A 24,188-nucleotide genomic window follows, 5' to 3' on the forward strand; every position below is an offset into this window, starting at 1 on the left:
GTTGCTATAAACCTTCTCTCATGCCTAATACCTGTAATTCCTTACCGCACTCAAAAGATTATTTTTTTCTTCCCCCATATCAATAGATTTCAGTTACTCTACACATTTTCAAAAACTTTCATTTTCTGCTCTACATTGTTGTTTCTATTCTTGTTCAAAGCTTTTTGCATATTTAATTTATATATACATACATCGTAAGATTTATGCATCCCATTTTTGTCATCTTACTTTCTGATAAGATTGTATGTGTTCTCTTTAGTGTGTGCTTCATTTTTTCCTGCTTTGCCTGGGTCATGACTGAAAACAGTCCTTGGACCAGATCACTTACCCAGTAAACAAATGTTAAATAAATAAACAAAAGCCAGCAACTGGAGGAGGAACAAGGCTATATCTGCAGGTCAAAGTCACAACGCTATTACTAAATCATAGCAGTTAAGAGGTATTTAATTATATATCATATTTTTTTATATTTAACAATTTACTTTCAGCTGTATTCAAACTTATATTGCCCACGGCCCAGATCCTCTCCTTAACCATTCATATTCACCATACCTCCACCATTACACTGGATATACAACACCAACACACACAGCGTTATTGTAGCATTTAATCCACTTGAAACAGGTTGTTGAAAGAGTGAAAGTACATGCCATTTGTCCTCAGGCCAGGGAAAGTACTACAAGCACTTTTTTTGCAGCTCAACAGGGTGCAGTATCCTAGGTCACAATGTCAGCTCAGGTCACCCAAATGGTAATCTGACTGACCTTTCACCTCTAACTATTCTACCTCTCTGACAGGCTATGGGAATTCACTTAAATGTTGGCATTAGAATCCTTTCATAACTCCTTTTGAAGTGTTCTACAGAGAAAGCAACGTATTACAAGAAAACAGCTGCTGAAAGCCCCCAAAAAACTAATTTCACAGTCAGCACAGTCTTAGGATTATAGCAGTACTTCTATAGTAAGATCAGAGCCTACTGCATCAAGCAAAGTCGTTTTAAACTCCTGCTGGTTCTCAAAAGTGCTTGCATCTGTGATCTCATTCCATTATTTGGCATTTGCTGAAAAGAGCTAAAACTGATTTAGAACATCTGAAATTAATAGTCATTCTGCTTTTAACCATGGCCTACCTGTATTCCCATTAATATCACAAATATCTCTTTGTCATTTTGGACAAATCCATGGTGCCGGAGGGTCTGAATGACTGGTCATTACTAGAGTGGCACTTATTTAGATATAGTCACATGATCTTACTGAGTTTAGCATTTACAGTAGCTAATTCTGGCTATTCCGCTAGTTGTTATGTGATTGTTTATCTGATGTATTTAAACTGTATCTGATGTTCAGCCATCTACATTCATAAATAGTGTTTGTTCAGCACTGTTATACAATGCTTTTTGCATTATCTACAATTTCATCTTTTTTGTGCTCTTAGTTTGTATTATTCTTCTGTGGATAACAATGTCATGAGACAAAATTGGCTTCATGATTCAGTTCGCCTACTTGAACAAAATCAGATAAATGGGGCTGTCCTTTCAGTTTTAATCTGTATGCCTAGAATGTCACAAAATTTACAGACAGGTTATTTAATAACAGAAACTTCATACAAAAAATGTTGCACACAGGTAGCAGATTGGAGTATCTATGTTATTTCTAGGGAATTTAGTACAGCTTTATAGGTTCTGAGTAGTCGTTTTCTGTTTCAACTTGAGAGAACTCAATAATCATGACATCTTACAAGATACAGAGCATTAGCAATAAAATCAAAGTAAGAAAAGGCAAGCATTCACCATCATCATACCAAGATCATTTAAAGTTTTGTTTAATTTAATTTAATTTTATTTGTTGACCAAGGTAGAGCAACAGACCTTTTTCGACTCAACCCAAGAGAACTGTCTGGCTAAATGACTTTATTTATTTTATTTATTTATTTATTTTACATTTGTTGACCGGGCTAGTCTGGCTGGATACATGTCCATTTTCAGCAGAGGCCCGAGGAGAAAAGCTCCACTATATACTAAGTACATTACATAAAAAAAAAAAATTTACTACTCTAAGATTAGTCAGAGTCACGTAGTTAGGTAATGGAGGCTGAGGGGAATCAAACCCTGGACCACAGGAAATAGCTTTTTAACACTTTCTTAATCCTCTGCACCAATTGTCAGACACGACATACAGTTACGAAGAGAACAGCAATCTTGAGCTCACCAGAGGGGAAGCAAAGACAATGTAAAAGTAACAGCACATTAGGATTCTGAAACATATTAGCAATTTGTATCAGTAGTCACTTGGCAAGCCTAAAGGACAGTCAGACAGAGTTACTGACTTTAAATTTCATCAGCTGAGTAATCACACTGGCCAGCGGTATCTTCTTCAGAGAAGACTATGGAGTGCAAAATAAGGTAAGGCACTCAGAATCTAGTGGGTACTGATGTGTTGTTTTACATTACCTCGAAAGTACTGGCAGACAGAAAAACTGCAAAGCAGAATGGTACATCTCAAGGCATAACCTTGCACATACGTACATGGCAGATCTCTGATATTCCTTTCTAAATATTATTGGCTCAGGTATACTTATAATGGTTACACTTTCACAGGCTGTATCAGGAGTAATAGAAGGCCTTTCTTCCCACTTTAGTTTTTACCTTTGGGATACGAAGTTGCATTGTAGGGGAAAAGAATGGGTGGCTTACTAGCTGATGCTGTCTGTCTGTCTATCTGTACATCTATCTTTGATAGCGTTGAGTCTGCAGTGGCCAAAAGTCCATTGCAGTCTGACCAGCTTACATAATGAAGACTGCTGTTGACATCTTCTTGCTACAGAACAAAATCTTGCAAAATGTGCTGTATGTTGCGTGGTAATTCAGTGGCACATATCTAGAAATGGTCAGTATACATGAGTATACATTATGTAGTAGCTTAGCAAGCAAGAATGCATGAGTAACTGTAAGACAACCTGCAGAATACAGAAACAACTCTGCTGTCTACACCAAGCCTTAAGCCCACTTTTTTCCACTATTTCTTCACTCCGTTTAACAACTTGCCACATAAATTCAAGATGTTCCAAAGAAAGCAGAAGGAAGAGACTGATATGATACAATTATCCAAAGTATGAACATCAGGATGGCTCAGATATATCAATCCAGTGGACGCAGGGCAAGCTATAATGGAGAAAGGGAGTTAGTGAAGAAAAGATGACTTGGACACAGATGAATATAAATAGTTTAAAAGGGTCTAACATACATGTCTGTCAGTCAGTCTGTTAAATAGAATACTTCTTCGCATACTGGGTAAAGGCACAGGTGTGGGCCTTACTAGTCAATAAAGGAGGTGACTTTTCATTTCCATATGGGGACCCTGCTCTACATATGCTTCTACGAACAGGCCATATGACTGAAAGGTGGTTTAATTATACATCCTCTAATGAATGTGCAACACTGTTTTCCAAACAATTTAATAAGATGTTCTGTCACTGTCTTAGTCTCACTTGCATAGCACCAGGAAATACCATCTATAGAGAGGAAAATCCTTGGTCTTTAGTCTTAATGCTTGTTGAATAAAAACATTCAGGGGCAACAATTCCCTCTCATTTGAAAAAAAAAATAAAGCTTCACACATCAGTAGTTGTAGAACTTGTCAGAAAAAAACACTAAGGCAAACAGCTGAATCCCACAAACTGTAAACCTCTTCTAAGCTTTTTCTATGTGCTTACTTGAGGCATGCACATTCTCTCTAGTTTGTATTACTTAATTACTGCACTGATCCCAGAGTGTCTATTCCAGGGCAGCTCATAAAATCTCTCTTTCTCAAGCATGAAGTATATCAACAATAAAGTATATAAATGTATGGCTCACAGCTGAGAGGACAACGCATTAAGCATTATCTTAGAAAACCCAAACTCTCATATAGCCACTAATTAGCTCTTTGCTATCTGTCTGTTTCCACTGACAGAAATCATATACACATTTAAACTTTTATCAGAAAACAAGATATGAGTATGTGTCTGCATAACATATTCTCATATGCATATACAACTAATACAGTTAAAAATTCCTCTGGGGCAGTTACATGTAACTGGCATTAACTATGAAAAGAAATAAACATAAATTTCTATGGTTAGTAGAAAAGTTATAAGTGAACAGTGGTGGGAATTAGCTTTACTGAGGAGCAAAGGAAAAAATAAAAGAAAAGAAAATATGATAAATGGTTAGGCTTAAATTTCTCTTCTCTGCTATCATGGTACTTTAGATAAGACATGGGCAGGTGAAGTTTGTTGTCATGGGACTGCTCCTTTGCTCAGAATGAAAACTCATTAGAGAACAGTGGTTAACATGCTCCACAGTGCTGGGTGTAAATCCTATTCCCTCTCACTTTCATCATGGAAGACTCTACATTTTGGTAACCAGGTAGGCCTCAATAGTCTGATGACCTTTACCATAGGAGATGTGGGAACTGAGCTCCATAAAATATACATATAATCCAAACGATAAGCATATTTACCGAAATATTACACAGCTTATTTTATTTTTCATAATAGGCATGTCAGACACAGAATATGTTAGAATACTGAACACACAATTAGCTACCAAACAGTTAAATGTATATGCACATAAATACAAATATTTCTAACAGTACCACACCCCAAACTCCACCCACCCACAGAAATTAACATTTCCACAAATGTGGCTTCTGTTAGTTTAGCAGCCTAGGTACGGGAAGAGCTGGCTAGAGACATTGGGAGTGAGACACTGCTAACAAATCACCCATCCTATAGAGGGGAATGGCAGCTCAACCCATGGCATTAGGGGCACCTAGTAGGGACTATGACTGCAAGTGGCAGCAGGACTGAGGTGTCCAGCAAACAGCTTAGTTACTGCAGATGAGACATTCACTCATACATGGAAGCGTAGCACTGGGGCTAGCACACGTCTAAGGCTGCTTTCAGGGTGATGGAGGGTTAGGGTAAGCACAATAAAACCCTGATGGTTGCCGGAGTGATGGTCCTCAGCAGGACCTAATGGTCATGTCACTCAGTAAGGAGAAAGGTAAGAAGGAATTGTCTCAGCCCTGCGAGTATATCAGAAGTGCATTATTGAAGCATTTACTAATTTTCATAGATAAACAATAAAATGCAGGCATCAGGACTTAAACAACACCAGCCTCCAATGGGGTAATACTACTTTCAGACTGAGCAACTCTCTCATTTAAACATAGATATTGCATTAGTGTTTTATGAAAAAACACGTTCAGTTATCAAGGATGTTTAAATATGCTTCAGAACATTACAGTATTTATTCAATTCATGCTGATTCATCAACAAAATATCTTGGGCATAGGTTTATTCATTATTAGCTAAACACAGAGAATGACTCAAGACATAAGTAACATCCTGTCTGGCACAAAATTTAACACAGCTTTTTAATAAGAATTTACATACTCCCTGACATTACTTTGCACTTTATACTAAGACAAGTTCTCAGCAGGAATTTCTCAGACTGTACTGGATGAAAAAAAACAGAAAGTTTACCTAGGTAAGTCTAGCTAACAAAATGACTCTCCACAGTGAATGTAGACTCCAGCCCTGACTGTTTCCTAATGAATTGGCTGTCCTCTCTACTGGACATGAATAATCTACGATTGATGTTGCCTGGAGTATGAATGCAGGCAGCCACCAAGTGCTGTCAATGACCGAAATGAGGCAATAGACTTCAAGATATAGTATATTTATATAGTTTATTTATATTTATCAGAAGAGATCCACCAATCAGTATACCATGTCAGGTATATTCTAATGTATTCCAATGATCCCATAACATACACACACACACACACACACACACACACACACACACACACACACACACACACACACACGCGCGCACACTCACACTCACACATGCGCACTCACACACACACGTAGAATTTGCTAAACATATTTATGTCTGTAAGTGAGATTGAGGTACGTGTTTTAAGGTACAAGTGCAAATGCACAAATGTGTCCTGATTAGCAAGTTGTGGAAGGTATTACAGGATCCAGACATCATATGTGAATGCTTATCTCCTTGTTACCCATCCCTACTGATATTAAAGAAGGATTACTTGTCACATTTAATTTCTCCAAAACTCTAAATTCGTAAAATCAAATATGAATGCAGCTCTCACCCTACCAATGCAATTACACCCATTCACTATGCCCCAAGGAAGACAAATAAAAGTATTTGCAATAACAACACTAAGACAGAAAAAAACATCACAGACGGACTATGCCCAGCTTTTTAAATGCAATTTTCTAGCTGTACCATTGTTAAGAAATGTTTTCCAAAAGTCATTCACAATCATATATAAAATGATGTCAGGACAGTTGCTCTACTCTAGGGCAGTTAACAATCAAAGTTGTTTTCAGCAGTCATTTTTATATCTAAAACAAATACTGAAAAACATTTCTACACAAACAGGTGATTTCCATTTGGAATCTTCTGCCTGCATCAGTTTTCTAACTGCTAATATCACATGAAGTTGCACTTGTCACGGGTAAGTTGACTTACCAGGTTGTAGATGATCTTTAGATTTTTGTACTGGCTTTATTCCACTTTTCAACAAGTATCTCAAATTAAAGGGAAGACTGGTGAACTCTGAAAGAAAAAGTAGCCAGATCAGGAAAAAGTCCACAAATGGAACCCCCTACAGTAAGACCTGTCAGGAAGCAAAGGAAATAACAGCAGTTCTGACTTGCTACTCCCAGCTTGTAGGCCTGCCAGAATTATAGCGTAACCTGAGCTGCCTCTATTGGCTGAAAAGAGAAAGAGCAACACAGCAGATGACATTTTCTTAAAACAACCAACTCCCTCCCCCTCAGATCCTTGTCAAGTGTGCTGGGCAGATTTCACCCTCCCTCCAGGTAGGGGTGGAGTTTCAGAAACATCAGTGTCATGTAAAACTTGAAAGTTTGCTAAGTATAGTCTGTGCAGCAGAGCCTTTATCTGATTCGACAGGTTTTTATGCCCAGCAGGTTTTCAGCTTGTATCAAGTGACACTGTAAAATGACCAGGAAACAGGTTGATCCGTACAGGTGCTTGCACAAAACCATGGTGCTGATTTCCTAATTATGTCACCTCTTTCAATTGTCACCTGATTGCTAATGAGAAACAAAGATGCCTTGGCTGGTGAAATGAAATGCATTTGCTGTTGTGACAGCACACTTGCTAAAGTAAAATCTTGACAAAACGTAACCTAGTAGGTCCTTGGGTTTCAGGTTTTAGAACAGTAAAGAAAAAGTAAGTCTAATTCATGTATCTGACAATGGACAGGATGTTAGCTGACCTTTATGGATGAGATCAAAGTACTCTTGGGGAGGTTCAGTTCATTGTGTCCTTGTAATAAGCAACTACTGCCCTTAAAAAGACTGTATGTTAAAGATGCTATTTGTATTATTACAGATGTTCATGCATTTTCACAACAAACATGCACATTTACTGGGTAAGTATACAGTTCTTAGATGGTCTCTGGTATGTCTAGCCTGTCCACATTTCTTGCATACAGCATGCTTAAGTGCATATTATTGCTAGGCTCATGAATGTTAACCAATATTTTTGTAGGCATGCTGTATTGTAATTATTGTATTGTAAGCTGCATTTCAGGGATTTCAACCTTACCCTTTCTGAGAGTTTTGCATTATAGCTCAGTCCTAAAAGTGTGGCCCAGAGAGATGTTTAAACACATATAGAAAGTGAAACAAACAACAGTACTTTCTGTGTTAGTAATTATGTAGTGATGGTCTTGGCGACAGAAAAAAAAAAGGTTAAAGAAATGACCATTTTCAGATATGACTAAGGAACGCTGAGTGGCACACATGGTTTAAGTTAAAATGTTAACACTCAAACATTGATCTAGCTAATGCTGATAACTCACAGTATATCTTTCTAAAGTGATGACACTGTTTTCTGCATAAAACATGCTTGCTAAAACTCATTCTAAGGCAAAATTGCCTTCATTTGAAGTTTGGGTTATTGTAAAAAGAGAAGCTTGTTGCAAGATATATTGAGGCAACCTCTTAGTACAGGAAATCTGGACAAAACCCAAAATAGTGTGTGTGTGTGTGTGTGTGTGTGGTGGTGGTAGGGGGGGTCAGGAACAAATATAAATATTACTCTTATAAATCTAAAAAAGTTGATAGAGTAACAGGGTTTGCATTAGCATGAATTTTTTTACAGGTTATTTATGACAGCATGAATTGTTTGAGGGATATGAATCATGAAACTCAAATGTCTGCATTTATTTAGTAACTTTAGTCCTCTGTGATGTGTCAGAAAACAAAAAAATTTAGGTGATGTTGTAGAGCAGTACCCCCCACCCATTGGACTGTGCAAAAGTGGGAGTGGCCTGTGTTACTGACATGACAAATGGCATTTATTTATATATAAATAACACTTTATTGCTTTCAGTGCCACTGATGACCCAGACTAATTCTTAAAACATCAATCAGGTGTATTAAGCACAGAATATATGTGCGTGAATGAAAGGGAGGATAGAGGAATGGTGAGGATGCAGGGAGTAGAGTTGGCGATGGTGGATGAGGTTAAATACTTGGGAGCAACAGTTCAGAGTAATGGCGAGTGTGGAAGAGAGGTGAAGAAGAGAGTACAGGCAGGGTGGAGAAGAGTGTCAGGAGTGATTTGTGACAGACGCGTACCAGTAAGAGTGAAAGGGAAGGTCTACAAAAGGGTAGTGAGACCAGCTATGTTATATGGGTTGGAGACAGTGGCATTGACAAAAAGGCAGGAGTCAGAGCTGGATGTGGCAGAGTTAAAGATGTTAAGATTTGCACTGGGTGTGACGAGGGTAGACAGGATTAGGAATAAGTATATTAGAGGGTCAGCCCAGGTTGGACAGTTTGTCAACAAAGCCAGAGAGGTGAGATTGCGTTGGTTTGGACATGTGCTGAGGAGGGATGCTGGGTATATTGAGAAAAGGATGCTAAGGATGAAACTGCCAGGTAAGAGGAAAAGAGGAAGGCCTAAGATAAGGTTTATGGATGTGGTTAGAGAGGACATGCAGGTGGTTGGTGTGACAGAGCAAGATGCAGAGCACAGGAAGAAATGGAAACAGGTGATCCGCTGTGGCGACCCCTAACCGGGAAAAGCCGAAAGAAGAAGATTAAGCACCAAATTACACTGTTTAAGAGACAAGACATCTAGAGGGACAGGTCCATATTAGAAGAAAAAAGAGCAATACTGCATTGTAGTATTGTAATAATTCCAGTTATAGTGCTGTTTCTTTAGCATTATTTAATTTTAGTACCCCCTTGAGCTAACGTGCCAAATACACAATGAATATTCATGAGGCCGGTGAAGACATCACTATGAATATTTATTCATTGTTTGAACACATCACTGGGTGTTGGGTCAAGAGCGGGGTTTAGGCAGGACTTTCTACTGTGCATCTGGGGGTACAGTTCTAAAACAACACCCAAATTTTATGAGGAAAAGACCAAAAATATAAGGCAAAACTCTGGGCATTCTTCTAAATTCTGAACAACTGTGAGGTATGTACTAAGGGACTTTACAGAGTTCAACTAAAAGCTTGTCTCAAATGCGTTTTGATAGCTGTGATAGTACTTGGGTTTGTAATTGAAACTAAGTGCTTTAAATATGGTGCTTGCCACTTAATTGTGCTATAGCAGCTGTAGTCTTCATGAAGCTGCAGGGTTTCATGCAGTTTCACACTGCTTTCTGGCATTTGGTTAGCTATCTGCTCTTATTACTTATGATTACAAATCTGTGTTCTAAAAGTTTACACTTAGCTATATGTAGTCTGCTCAGTTTTGCAAGGAGACTTGTTTTCTTATACCAATTTCTTTACAAAATCTGATACAAGCTCTGAACCCCTCACACCATCTGTTATGTGCAGGCACTGACTAGTTACTTGGTCTGTAAACTTCTACAGGCGACTGGAAATTGTGACTGCAGTGAGACAGATCACACAGTTAAGAATCATAGTTATATCAAAACAAAGAAAAGGTATGATAGGAAGAGACAGAGAGAGAGAGGGAGAGAAAGAGAAAGCAATATGTATATATATATATATATATATATATATATATATAAAATGAGAGAACTCCAGAAGGCTATCAGGGATTGAGCTTCCACAGCAAAAAGCAACCTTGTGCAGTGCTATTTTACTATTCAACCCACTCCCACATCTGCTGCAATCATCATGCAAGTGTGTGTGTGTGTGTGTGTGTGTGTGTGTGTGTGTGTGTGTGTGTGTGTGTGTGTGTGTGTGTGTGTGTGTATGCTAATGTGCTTGGGGAGGTTCTAAGCAACTAAGGCTAGTGAAATTTAACTTATGCTCTCTGTAGCATGTCTGAATGTGATTTGTTTTTAAGTATAAAATGTTATGATGGACACCTCTGGTTACACTGTAAAGTGAAGCAGTTGTGTCATTAATGCCAACATACACCGGCATTTTAATCAAACTGGTAACTTTTATTCTATGCAAAATGACAGCTCAGTGAAAATGATGCTTAACAGTTCAGTCATTGTGAATGCAATGGCAATAGACACAAGACTCAGTGCATTATAGGATACATACATTGTTAAAATGGCTATGCTGTACAATAGTGTTGAAGTGGTAATGTCTATAATATATATTCACAGCATATATAGATTCATGCAGTTCAGCTCTGCTCATCATTATATCCCCCCTCCCCACCACCTAAGGAAAGAGAAATTCTGTTCAGAATTACAAAGTATGGATGTGTGTACACAGTCGATTGCACACATACATTTAACACTCTGGATTGATCCTGTCAATACATATATTAAATACTTTAATACTATTATTTATGAGGGAATAACTTGAGAAACATCAGTAGCAATAAACTTTCAACAAGAAATTCTGATATAGTCACTTTTCTGACCATATAACTCTACTACAGTCTTCGTAACAAATCAGTACTCAACTTCACACCAGCTGAGTGTCACTTGACCAGCAAAGGAACTTAAAATTGTAGAAGGAAAACTATTATACAGTACATATAGTTATGACAGACATCATTATGCTTAAAGCCACTCTGTAAAACGCTTTTAACAAAATCAAGAGCAGTCACATCTGGTTTGGTAAAACACATGTTGTTATCACATATTGTAGATTTTGAACTTCATCTCTTGTCTTGAGTATTGGGTTGTGGCAATGCTTCTGCAGGAAAAGGAGCATTCTTGTTTGCTGTAAACCTGGTTAATTTTAGTTGAAACACTTCAATCTTGTTTTGGAACATGACTTTCTGGTTGAGGTTTATCAATAACTATGCAAACATGCCTCTGATTTCATCTAACTATGGTGTCATACTCTGTTAGCACCATGCAATGGTCTTTGGTTCATTAGTTCTCTCACTGCAACAATTGTAGTGCCACACTTTTTCTTGCATTCTAACTTCAGGCATACTTGTTGGCTTGTTTTAAGGATCTGCAGAGGTTGTGCCAAATAACATTTGTTGTGGAACCTTAGCTAGCTGCTCATTTTATTTAACTATGTTGCACAGAATTATTTGTAGGCCAAATTTTGAGTATAACATTGGCATGTTAGCCTTTGTCTTTCTGGCATTAGGTGTAGAGTTTACTTCTGCTATACTGTGTGGAATGTAACAGTATATTTATTGTAAGAGCTCTGCAGGAATCGGGCTGTCTCAGTGTCTTTATGGCTGCCTGAACTGCTCTATCAGCTTCACCATCTGATTGAGAATTGTGAGGATGACACATAGTATGGTAAACCCACTGTCATCAACAAACTGTTGAAACTCAGTCAAAATAAACCCTTTGTGTACTATCATCTGTAACCATTTCAGCAGGAATTCAAGATCTTGTGAATGTGGTCTTGGACTTATTTCTTGACTTGTTATGGTCGGTACATGTATTATTTCTGTGTATTGAAAGTAATAGTCTGCAACTATGAGATAACTTTTGCTCTCAAACTCACACAAATCAGTAGTTATCTTTTGGAAGAATCCTGTGGTAAGACTTTCAAAATTAATGGCTCTCTTCTTTGTGATGGTTTATGAACAATACAGAATTGATACTTTGATACAGGCTATGCGATTTCTTGGTTGATGTTTTGAGACCATACTGACATGTTGTCTTTTTCTTGACATCTTCTGATACCTTGATAACTTTTGTGTATTTGACAAAGCACTTCAGCATATTGTGAGGAGGGTACCACAGCTCTTTCTTGATAAAGCATTAAGTCATGCTCTGATAGTTGCCCTTTGACTATATAGTACTTATACATGAGATGTTCTGTTTATATCTAGCAACATGGCCCTCCATCGTGAACACATTGAATAACAGATTGCAACTTGAGATCATTTCTGGTAGCTAGTTTTAATCTTTCTAGTCTCTTGGTAGTTATAGGTCGGGGTGTCGTTATGCTCTGCACATAGGTGACATTGTCTTCTTTGGTATCTGACAATAGTTGACCACACACAGGATTTCTAGATAACATGTTTTCCAGATACATGGATTGTTGTGTCTTAATCCTTCTCTGTCTCATTAATAGTCCTGGCACCTGGATGGCACTTTGTCTAGATAATAGGAATTAATCAGTGAAGCCAATGGCTTGTGTTGTCTGAAGATGTAAGCTGGAATCCTAATAGATATCTGAAGAATCTCTCACATGTTCACATGCACTTGCAAGCCACTCATTTTTGATCTGCAAATATCTTCCTTTAGCATTATTTAGCATTCTGAAGCAGCAGGCAAAAGCAGGTAACACATGTTCATCAGTTTTGAGTGATGCAAACCTAAGCATAGATACTGTCATCATCACTCACTGCTGTTGGTTTAGTGACATCATAGGAAGTTCTCACTGGAGCTGTGGTAAGCATTTCCTTCACTTTGCTGAAAGTTGAGTTTGAGCATTTCACCATGACCAGGACACATCTTCCTTTAACAAGTTCATCAGTTGTTATAACACCGTTGATAGATCTGGCACATAGGAGGTAATTGTGCCTAGGCTTGTCTTAATTCAGTTACACATGAATAGTTCAGCTATTGCTCTGACCTTGATTGTATCTAGTAGAACTTCACTATCACATACAGCAATGAGGATATTGTGGCTTCATAAGAGAATACCAATTCTGTATTCATGGTCACAGCTGAAGCACTGAAGCACTCCATATGTAGTTGTTTAATTGTAGCAAGCTGCTTGTTACAGTTTCAGAACAGAAGAACTTTCTTTTTCTTTTCATCTTTGAGAAGACCTTTATTTATTTTTTGCTCCTCAATCTTGAGTTCAGTAGGATGTCTGACCAGAGGCCTGCACAGTCCATAAGATGACCCAGTTATAGTTCTGAGTAGATTAAACTGGTAACTATGCTCTTGCTTACCTGAAAGATATTACAGTCTACAGACAGCCCTGGCAAGCACATGCTCAAAATATTAGAGAGGTGACAGGCAAACTAAAAAAGGGAGGATTAACTATTAAGCTCAATAAGTATCAGGTAGGAATGGAAGTGTCATACTTGGGTTATAGAGATGCTTGTGTTAAGACTCATCCATAGCTTGCCAAGGTGGAGATTTTTGAGGCAGAGCATAAACCTGTTACTAAGGATGTAAACATGATAGCCTTTTAAGACAAATAATTGAGAAGAGTACCACAGCAGTGCATTTACGTATCAAGCTTCATCTCTGAGGGTGTCTGCAAAAAGTTTGCTTGAGGTCTAGAAGAGACAGATGTAATAAGTTTATGCATACACATGCCACTGTTTTCTGAATCGGAATGCAATACATATGTGAGCTGCACTTTACCTGCTTCAGGTTTTATCAGACTTAACTAAAATATGCAATTTAGTCTGTAATACATGTGCTATGTGTGGCATGACAATAGGTAAGAACTTGTGACCTATTTCTGTGAATATAAAAAATAAAGAAAAGAAAATGCAAAGAATCTGTGATTGACATTGAAAAGTTGTAATTTCCTCCCTTCTACTGGACATAATAAGAATTATGCACAGGGTATAAACCTGTAATTACAAGATCTGTAGTTGCTCCCAAACATAAAGTTAAGAGCCATGATATGCAGTTGGAAGATTTTCAAGGAGATTGCTGATGAAAATTAAGTAAACAGGCTCATAAGTATAACAGTCTGAAAACCTACTTGGTTGCTTCTATATGACATAATATATAACCGAAAACAGCTGAGAAAGCAACACAACAGCTGAGTAGGAAGGCTACCTGAAGCTTCTGACGTATGCATTCTCTTGTCTCTGTTCTGGAAATTCAGCTACTTTTGTCAAGAGAGTAATTGTTTCCCTAAGAGATAGAAAGAAAAAAAAAAGCTGGAAAAATATATTATTCTTCCTTGCAATTTATATGCTGAAAAAGATACTTTTCAGTTTCTTTGTGCACTTTTATTATGTCTCTATGTTATTTAATTATATTCCTCAGCTCATTCTTTTCAAAGTAAAATATTTTATTGATTCACTTTTAAAAGTCTTCCAGGTGGTCATCTGTTTACATACTTATTAACTGGTAAGGCGGTTTTTGTTACTAAAATGTGACAAATTGCTGGCATCTGTCTCTATTTGGCAAGAATTCCCTGCTACACACTATCTTTATTTATAATTACTTGCTTATTAAGCAAAGTGAAATAGTAACTTGGGAGGTTCACAGAATGATACTCTGGGATAGTGGTAGCTTACTACAATAAGCCAGAAATAAAGGGAGTTGGAAATATTCCCTCAAAGTGTGTGTGTGTGTGTGTGTGTGTGTGTGTGTGTGTGTGTGTGTGTGTGTGTGTGTGTGTGTGTGTGTGTGTGCACATGTGCACGTGCGTCTGTGTGCGTAGGTGAAAGTAAGAGCTTACTTAAAGTACAATTATTGTAGGCAAGCAAGCCCTGAAAGGCAATGAAATGCTGAATAAATAATGAGGAATGGGTAGGGGAACTAGGCCAAAAACTCATTGAGGCAGCCAGTCAGGTGCCTATTCGTGGGCGTGGATGGTGAAGAGACATTCCCAGGACAGCATTTCTCTTGTGGCCAGACTGCACTTAGGGTCTTGTTTAGTGATTCACATTTGTGTGATTTGTTTATAGTTTAGCCAGTTTGTCACCAGTGGTACGACTTGAAAGACCATATCTCTGGTAGCCATTCACATTAGTTGGCAGTGGTGGGATTCAAACCACATTTGACTGCCACTATCCTTCCTCCCTTTAGATTGGTTGACAGTTGTGGGATTTAAACCCCATCTGCAGAACAGTTAATCTCTTTGCATAAACAACAGTGCAATTTAAAATAACATTAATAGAATGTTGTGAAGAAGCAGGAGACCATTGTTAACTCATTCACTCCAATGGAGCTCAGGAAGTTTGCAATGTAACTTCCAATGGGCAGAGCCTAAGCCTTTTGACAGAATCAAGTTATGTCCTCACATTTCAAACAAATGTTCATATTTCTGGAACCAGAGGGGTTATGAAATAAGTGTAAACGGCAAACTCTTCAGCACAAACTATTTTATAGTGGTAATACTTTATGTTCTAGGTCTTAAACTGAATTTTATAAGTCACAGTAAACACAGCATTTCATTTGTAATATTTTGTAAACAATTTACAATATCTCAGCAATCACTCAAGTTACACAGATACTGTCAGCAGTGTTTTATTCATCTACCTGAGAGCTTTCATTTGAGGCTAAGGAGTTCTGTCCGTGTTACTTTGTTGTTGAGATATTTAGAACAATGTGAAAATTACATATGTACAAATTAATATCATAAAAAAAAAGAAGTTATGTACTCGCCATAACGTTCCATCTGAGTAGGTAACTTCATTTGCCTGCAACCTGTGGGTATCGGATCCAATTCGGATCTGAGCCGGCAGCTTTCCAAGCTTACAGATCCGAGCTCCAAGCTCCTCCCCTTACCCATAATGCCCTGCTACCTCCTTGTAACCCTCAGATCGAGTTTGCCAGAGAAGGCAATAGAAAGTTTCTATAACCTAGTAATCCTTATCACTTTGCAATGGTGAGGACTGAACAAGGTATACACAGGCTCATAACTAGCAAACCATAGGTCCGGGGGAAGGAGGGAGGGCTGGTTGCAGACAAATGAAGTTACCTACTAAGATGGAACGTTATGGTGAGTACATAACTTCTTTATCTGAAGTAGTTAACTTCATTTGGTCTGCAACCTGTGGGACAGCGTCCCCAGCTACCAGAAACTTGGGAGGCCCTTATGGAAGGATATTCCGGAGCACTGCGGAGCCAAAAGAAGCACGTCCTCTGGATATGAGATCCAATTTATAGTGTGAAATGAAGGTATGTGAAGAAGCCCAAGTTGCTGCTGCACAAATGTCATCTAAAGAGACCCTTGACCAAAACGCAGCAGAGGTAGCCATAGATCGTGTAGAATGGGCTCACACTTTTAGGGGCTCAGGACGACCAGAACTTTTGTAGGCGTGGATGATACATTGGGAGATCCATCTAGCTAATGTAACTTTAGTGACTGGCTTCCCAAAATGTGACTTTGCAAAGGATATAAAAAGTTGGTCAGATTTCCTGATATCTGCTTTTCTGTTCAGGTAGAAACGTAGCTGTCTGTGAACATCTAAACAATGGAGTCTGTACTCTCCTTTATTTTATTTATTTATTTTATTTTACATTTGTTGACCGGGCTAGTCTAACTGGATATATGTCCATTTTCAGTAGAGGCCCGGGGAGAAAAGCTCCAAGCATGAACAGTGACAAAGTTAACAATATATAAAAGACAATGAAAATCATAATGCAGAGGTAGCATTGGTCAAAAGAAAAATTATAATAATAACATTTTAAGCAATAAAGGTTATACTAAAAATTATACTAAAAAATTGTACTAAACACAATAGTAGGTATGAGCAATACCAAATAAGATAGAAAAGCCCTCATATTTTATTCTCTATGAAGAAAAGAGTAGTAACTGGATTTGGAGGCATAGGTTAGAGGAGTAGGGATAGGCGTAAAAGCAGGAAGGGGAAAAATATATCAGTCTGGGTTAGCACATGGACAAAGCCAATGAGTTTTAAGATATTCTTTAAGATGTTTTTTAAATAGAGAAGTGGAAGCAAGGGTTAATAATTCAGAAGGAAGCTGATTCCAGTTTTTACCTGCTGTGTTTGTGAAGAGAGAGTCACCAGCTTTGTTGTTGGATTTAATCGAGGAAACTAGGAGCTTATTAGCAGAGCGTAGTGTAGTCAGATTTTTGTATGGTATAATCATATTAGCGAGGATAGGGGTGTTGTTGGGGTGGTATAGGGTCTTTTGAGTGATAAGTAATTGTTGATAGAGTATATGGTTCTGCAGTTCTAGCCATTCAAGTTTTAGTTTTAAAGGGGGAGCATGTGATGAATCTAGCTATGTTATTATAACAGGTAGAAAGTTTGGAGAGGTTGTTTTTAGATAGGTTAGTATATATAGCAGAGGCATAGAAAAGGGTAGAAATGAGGTGGGTCTGGGCAATAGTTTTTCTGGAAGAAGGGGTAAGGAAGGGTTTAATTCTATAGAGGGTACCAAGTTTTTTGTTAACTGATTTTATGGTGGAGTTGATGTGGTCATCATAGTTGAGATGATTATCAATTGTTACACCTAGTAGGCAGGTTGTAGTATCTGGGGTTATGTTGGTAGCATTGTTAGAGGATATAGAGAAGAATGCATTAGGTGATTGAAGAGTTGGAGAAAATAGCAGTAGTTTTGTTTTTTGGGGGTTTAGGAGAAGGTAGTGTTGCATGAACCAGTTTTCAACATTCTGAAAACAGTTTGGGTGAGGGACTGGAGAGAGGCTATGTTCTTAGCTGTACAGATTAAGGTGGAGTCATCTGCATATTGAATGCAGGTGGCTTGAGGTATGTTCATGTGCAGATCATTAATAAATAAGGAAAAAAGAAGGGGACCTAAGATAGAGCCTTGGGGTACCCCAATATTTACTGGAAGTAATGTAGACAGATTGTTATCCCAAAGAACTGCTTGCTGTCTATTTTCCAGATACAACCTAAACCATTTTAATGCTTGTGGATCAAGAGAATGGGCCTTTAGTTTATCTAGAAGTAGGTTATGGTTAACCATATCAAAGGCTTTTGACAGGTCAATAAAAAGTGCAGAGGAAAACGAGTTATTGTTACGATTTTTATTTATAGAGTCGGTGAAGGATAGTAGGGCAGTTGTTGTCCTATGGAATGGTCTGAAGCCATGTTGGCAGTTAGCTAGTAGGTTATATTGTAGTAGGTGGTTAAGTAATTGTTTGTGAATACATTTTTCCATTATCTTAGCTAATGGGGAGAGTAAGGCAATAGGTCGATAGTTAGAAAGCTCAATAGAAGATCCACCTTTATGTAAAGGGATGATGTGGGATACTTTCCATATGGTAGGGATTTTGCCTTCTGAGATAGTTCTGTTAATAAGGAGAGAGATGGGATAGCCTATGGCTTTTGCGGCAATTTGTAGGTATTCAGATGGGAGACGGTCAGCAGAAGGGGTGCAAGGTTTCAGTTTTTGAAGTAGCTTACAGATGAAAGATATAGGTACAGGTTGTATTTGAAAGGTAGGAGATGAAGTCTTGGAGGTGTTTAGTGGGGAAGCAGTAAAAGGTGGTAAAGAGTTGGCTAGTGTTTGAATGGCTTCTGTAAAGTAGTTATTAAAGGCTTTGGGGATCTGGTTGGAGTTATTGTGATTAAAACCTGCTGGGGCCGGACTAGTAGAGTGACCTGGCTGAAGAAGTTTGTTTATCCCTGACCAAAATTTTTGTGGAGTATGTTGGCTAGTTTGTTGGCGATGAAGGTAGAAGTTTTTTTTGTCTCTAAGAATATCGTTCTTGGTGGCATTTCTTAACTGTTTAAAGTGGAGGTGATATGATGGACATTTGGTGGCTCTCCATTTAGCCCAGATTTTATTTCTGAGAAGCATCTTTTGCCTAGTTTGTTTTGTGAGCCATGGGGCAGATTTGGTTCTTATTCTAATAGAGTGATAAAGTGCATGGAAATCTAGGATTTGAAGAAAGGTATTGTTAAAGTAGGTTACAGCCTCATCAAGTTCAAGATGGGTCAGTGGTGACCAGTCACAAGCTTGCAGTTCATTTAGGAAGCTATCTGGATTAAAGAATTTTTTTGAGCGGGAGGTTTTGAGATTAAGGTTATTTGGGATATGGACTTTTTGTCTAGTAATGTAGGTAAGCATATGGTCACTGATATCATCAGGTAGGGTTCCTGGAGTATAGATTTCAGGGTGGCTGTTAATAAGGATCCAGTCAAGAGTAGTTTCCTTACTACTAGGTTTGTGGATTCTAGTAGGAGTGGTTATTAATTGTGAGAATCCAAAGAGATTTACGTGATTAGTAGGTTTAGGGGAACTACAGGTGGACCAGTCAATGTTAAAGTCACCCAGTACAATGGTCTCCTCTGGTAATTGGGTAGAGAGGTAACTAAGTAAGTTTTCAAGAGTATTGGTATTGTTACCAGGGGGAAGATAGATACAAATTAGATAGATAGATTTGGAGTTATTGATTTGGAGTTTGATAGTCAGGATTTCAGATTTGGTATCTAATGATGGTAGCACATTAAAAGGAGAAATTTGGATAATAGATTTATAGAGAATGGCTATACCTCCACCTTTTTTGGTTTTACGGTCACATCTGAGGATGTTATAGCCAGGAGGGCTAATTTCCTGGTCTAGAGTAGTTGGTTTTAGCCAAGTTTCTGTAAGACACAGAATATCAAATGAGTGCACCTCAAGGAGTGCATGCAGGTGGGAAATTTTATTGTTGATGCTTCTAATGTTAAGGTGAGCTATCAGGAGGGAGTTAGGTGGTTTAGTTAATGTAGAATTCACAGGCAATGTTACATTGTTAAGGTTATAGGTATAGTCAGTATTAGGGCCAGGGTTTGGATGAATGTCACCATCTAGGAGGGGGTGTTGCTGGGGATATAGTAGAAATTTATGGATTTTGTAGAAATTATTAAAATTATTTTTGAAAGTGAAGTAAGTAACATGGGTTGCTCTGTGATATTTTGGTAATATATAATTAGAGGTACAGGTTATATTACTATGGTTAAGGGAATAGATGAAAGAAGATGTAAAAGTTTGTTGGAAGTTATGGCTTTGTTCAGGTAGAGAAAGATTTTCAAAGAAGGTGAGTGAGTCAGGTATAGTAAGAGGGGCTATCGTGGTAGTTAAGAGTAGTATGTCTGTGAAAATACTTTTGTGTGTTTGGGCCATTTTAATAAGTAGTTATGAGTTGTGAGTAGTTTGTGTGAGTAGGTAAAGTAAAAAATACGAGAGTGTGTTTCAGGAGATAGAGCAGGGTGTAAATTATGCAAATAAGAAATAAGTAGTGGTTATAAAGGAGGTAGAATTGGGAAGTAGTACAGAGAGTGATTAGAAAATGTGAGGGAGTAGTTCAAAAGAGAGGTAATTAGTACTAATTAGGAAAGAAAGAGATAGGGGAGAGGCCTAATGATGAAGAGGTTTGTGATAGGGTTAGAATAAGAGGGGAGTGGTTAGTGAAGTATAAGTTTAGGACCACTAGAGGTGGGTGTAGGTAAAGTAAAAAATACGAGAGTGTATTTTAGGAGATAGAGCATGGTGTAAATTATGCAAATAAGAAATAAGTAGTGGTTATAAAGGAGGTAGAATTGGGAAGTAGTACAGAGAGTGATTAGAAAATGTGAGGGAGTAGTTCAAAAGAGAGGTAATTAGTACTAATTGGGAAAGAAAGAGATAGGGGAGAGGCCTAATGATGAAGAGGTTTGTGATAGGGTGAGAATAAGAGGGGAGTGGTCAGTGAAGTATAAGTTTAGGACCACTAGGGGTGGGTGGGAATTGGGGGTAGGGTAGGGGAGCAGAGTGAGCCCACAGGGTGAACGGAGCTGGTTACAGCCAGTATAGGAAAAGGTTGCAGAGACAATCAGATATGAAGCAGGTTCCAGGTGCAGTGAAGGTGGTCAGTAGCAAGTAAAGTTTGGTTGGGCAGGTTGGAGGTAGAAATGGGTAGAGGAGTTAGAGGAGAGAGATATAATGGAGCTATGGGTGTAAAGGGAAAGGGATAAGAGCAATAACACAAATACAGAAGGTTTAGCAGCTAGTCAAGGGGAGCAGTCAGAGACAAGATCCAGAGAAGAGGTTAGGAAAGAGTGGGGGGAAAAGTAATAGCCTGAGGTTACCTAGGAGCACCACCTAGTGGGCAGAATGCAACAAGGTAACTACAATAAAGGTAACTGTGTAGGGGAGTGAAAGGTAATGGGTATATAGGGGTATGGGAAAAGGGCAGTAGAAACACAGATAGTGAGGGGGTATGGCTGCTAGTAACCTGACTCAGTGGCTTAAATACTATCTCTGTGTGAAACAGGATAGAAATTGCACAGAAACAGTCAACCACCTATACACAGTACAGTGTAACATTAAGCATATACATGTAGAGAACTACGACTAGGTTGTGACATGCTTTCCAGTCCATTAGGATCAGGTCAGAAAACAAATCACTGGGCAGCAGAAACTTTGGCCATGCTTTAGAATGGCTGGGAAATGATTAAAGGGGTCCTTAAAGACCAGGCAGGTTCTTTAGTGCAGGATAGGAGGAAGGGAGCTAGGAGGAATCAGAAAGATAACATATGAATTAGGTAGGGTTAAGGTAATAAGACAATAGCAGCACAGTAAAAAACAAATTCTGGTGAATATAATAAAAAAAAAACAATTCAGTAAGTATACAAGGTAAAACAGTTCAGTACATGTGCAAGGTAACAGCCACTTGGAGTTAGTCTGCGTCGCCCACTGTGGTTATCCTAATATGAACTAAGAAGTCAGAACGCTGCACATAGGAAATATGTGCCAAATGTACTAGGAGATAGGTAATCAGGTCTACCTTAAAAGGGGGAGGCTGTTGACAGGGATACAGGGTAAAACAACTAGTCGCAAGACCAATTTGTACTCCAATATCACTTCCAGAATAAGCAGGTTGTTTCAGGGAAGTGAAGTACAAATTATTTAATCATGCAAAGTCATTGGCCCAGGCTGCATTCTGAAAATTTGGAAAGAAAACTGGAAGATTGAGAGACTGATTGATATTGGCCTCTGAAGAGATTTTGGGCAGGAAGGAGGGAATAGTCCTGAGGGAGACCCTGTCCTTATGAAAGATGATGTATGGGGGCTTACAGCAAAGAGTGTGAAGCTCTGAAATTCTCCTGGTGGAAGTAATGGCAATCAAGAAGATTGTCTTCCAAGATACATACTTTAATTCCACTGTGGCCGCCGGCTCAAATGGGGGCCCAGTTAAAGCTTGAAGAACTATGGTAAGATCCCATGGAGGTACTGCATCTCTGATCGGGGGTCTTAATAAGAAGGCTCCTTTCATGAATGATTTACAGATCTTGGATGAAGCCAGAGGTCCTGAGCTGTTACCGATGTGATAGTGGGAGATAGCCGCCAACTGGACTTTAATAGTGGACGCACTAGCTCCCTGCTGAAAAATATGTGAAAGAAAGTCAAGGACTACTGGGATGGGGGCCGTGAAAGGATCTAGATTCATCATCTTTGCCCAAATGGAAAACCGTTTCCATTTACTCTTGGAGATCTTTCTGGTAGATGGTTTGTGAGCGGCCATTAGGATGGCCTTAACTGAGGAGGATAATCCGGGAGTCCTAACCATTAGGGGAACTGGATCAACCAAGCTGAGAGCTTGAGATGACCCAGGTCAGGGGTCTTGAGCACCAGGGGATGGGAAATCAGATCCGGACTGGGATCTAGGATCCAGGGAGGATGTATTAGATGAGACCGTAAGTAAGGGAACCAGGTCTGGCGAGGTCAGATTGGGGCTATGAGGATAACTCTGCTCCCCAACCGACAAGCTTTCTGTAGGAATTTTGTCATCAGAGGAAGGGGGGATAAGCATACAGAAGACCGGATGGGCAAGCATGAACTAGAGCGTCTCTGGGGGCTTGCCCTGGTGGGGGAATCAGAGCGAAGAACTCACTGCACTTTGTGTTTGAAGGCGAAGCGAAGAGATCGCAGCAAGGTTGACCCTAAGTGAGGAATATTTGGTTCGCAACTGTTGGGTTCAGAGACCACTCATAAGGTGAGAGGATTGTTCGACTCAATCTGTCTGCCAAGATGTTTGACCGACCCGGAATGTGCGTTGCTATGAAAAAGCGGTTGGTGGAGATTGCCCATTCCCACACACTCATGGCCTCCCTGCAAAGAGGATAGGATCTGGTTCCCCCTTGTTTGTTTATGTACCAGACTACAGACATGTTGTCCGATTGAATTGCAATCGAAACCTGGAGGAAGAAGGTGATGGAGAGCCTCCAAAGCCAAAAGCACCACCCTCATCTCCAGTACATTGATATGCAGTGAGGTCTCTGTGGGAGTCCATGTGCCTTGGACGGATATGCCCCTGCAATGCCCCCCCACCCGAGGAGAGATGCGGTCCGTGGTCGCCGTGACTTTTGGGGGAGGTAGGATGAAAGGACGTCCTTCCCGGAGGCCTTTGGAATGAAGCCACTAGAGAAGCGACTCCTTGCACACCCTGCTGAGAGGAATAGGGGTAGATAGGGGTTGAAAAAGAATAGACCATTGCACTTGAAGAGTCCATTGAAGGATTCTCATCTTCAGACGGGCGAACGAGGATAGAGTGATGGCAGCCGCCATGTATCCCAGGGCCCTCAGGACCAATATGGCAGGAGACGCAGGAGACTGAAAGAGGTCCATGATTTGGAGGCAAAGATTGCGTAGCCTGTCGGTTGGTGTCATGTCTATCCTGGCCCTTATGAAATCCAAAATTTGAGTGGGTTGCAGGGATGATTTCCTGAGGTTGATTGAGATTTCTAGTTGGTGAGCTAGTTGTAACAGGTAATCTCTGTTTGAGCAAAGTTGATGCCTGGTGGGGGCGGTAAGGAGCCAGTCGTCCAGGTACAGAAAGACCTGTATGCCCTGAAGCCTCAGATGGGCCGCTATTACTACCATGACCTTGGTAAACACCCTGGGGGCTGTGGTGAGACCGAAGGGTAGGACCCTGAACTGGTAATGATTGGTTCCTAGCCGAAAGTGGAGAAACCTCCTGGATCGTCTGTCCATAAGAATGTGTTAGTATGCGTCTTGGATGTCTATTGAGCACATCCAGTCATTCTCCTGCAACAGTGGGAGAATGGATTGAATAGTGACCATCTGGAATTTCTCTTTGGTTACTGAC

General features: G+C 39.3%; 1 protein-coding gene across 4 annotated transcripts in view; it reads right to left on the bottom strand.

Moving 5' to 3' along the window:
* The window catches only part of LOC122791672 (ras association domain-containing protein 8-like), a 753,416-nt gene that overhangs the window by 450,347 nt on the left and 278,881 nt on the right, over positions 1 to 24,188 (bottom strand). The window contains exon 2 of one of the 4 annotated variants that reach the window (XM_044059510.1): positions 6,545 to 6,631. The exons of 1 other annotated variant lie outside the window; for it this stretch is intronic. The gene's annotated coding sequence lies outside the window, so the exon portion shown is untranslated. Of the gene's footprint in view, positions 1 to 6,544; positions 6,745 to 24,188 lie in introns of those variants that run through there. 2 more of the 4 variants (XM_044059514.1, XM_044059509.1) reach the window with 2 other exon arrangements.

This window comes from Protopterus annectens, chromosome 17.part0 (genome assembly GCF_019279795.1).
Source record: "Protopterus annectens isolate FY-2018-M chromosome 17.part0, PAN1.0, whole genome shotgun sequence".
Taxonomy (NCBI): Eukaryota; Metazoa; Chordata; order Ceratodontiformes; family Protopteridae; genus Protopterus; species Protopterus annectens.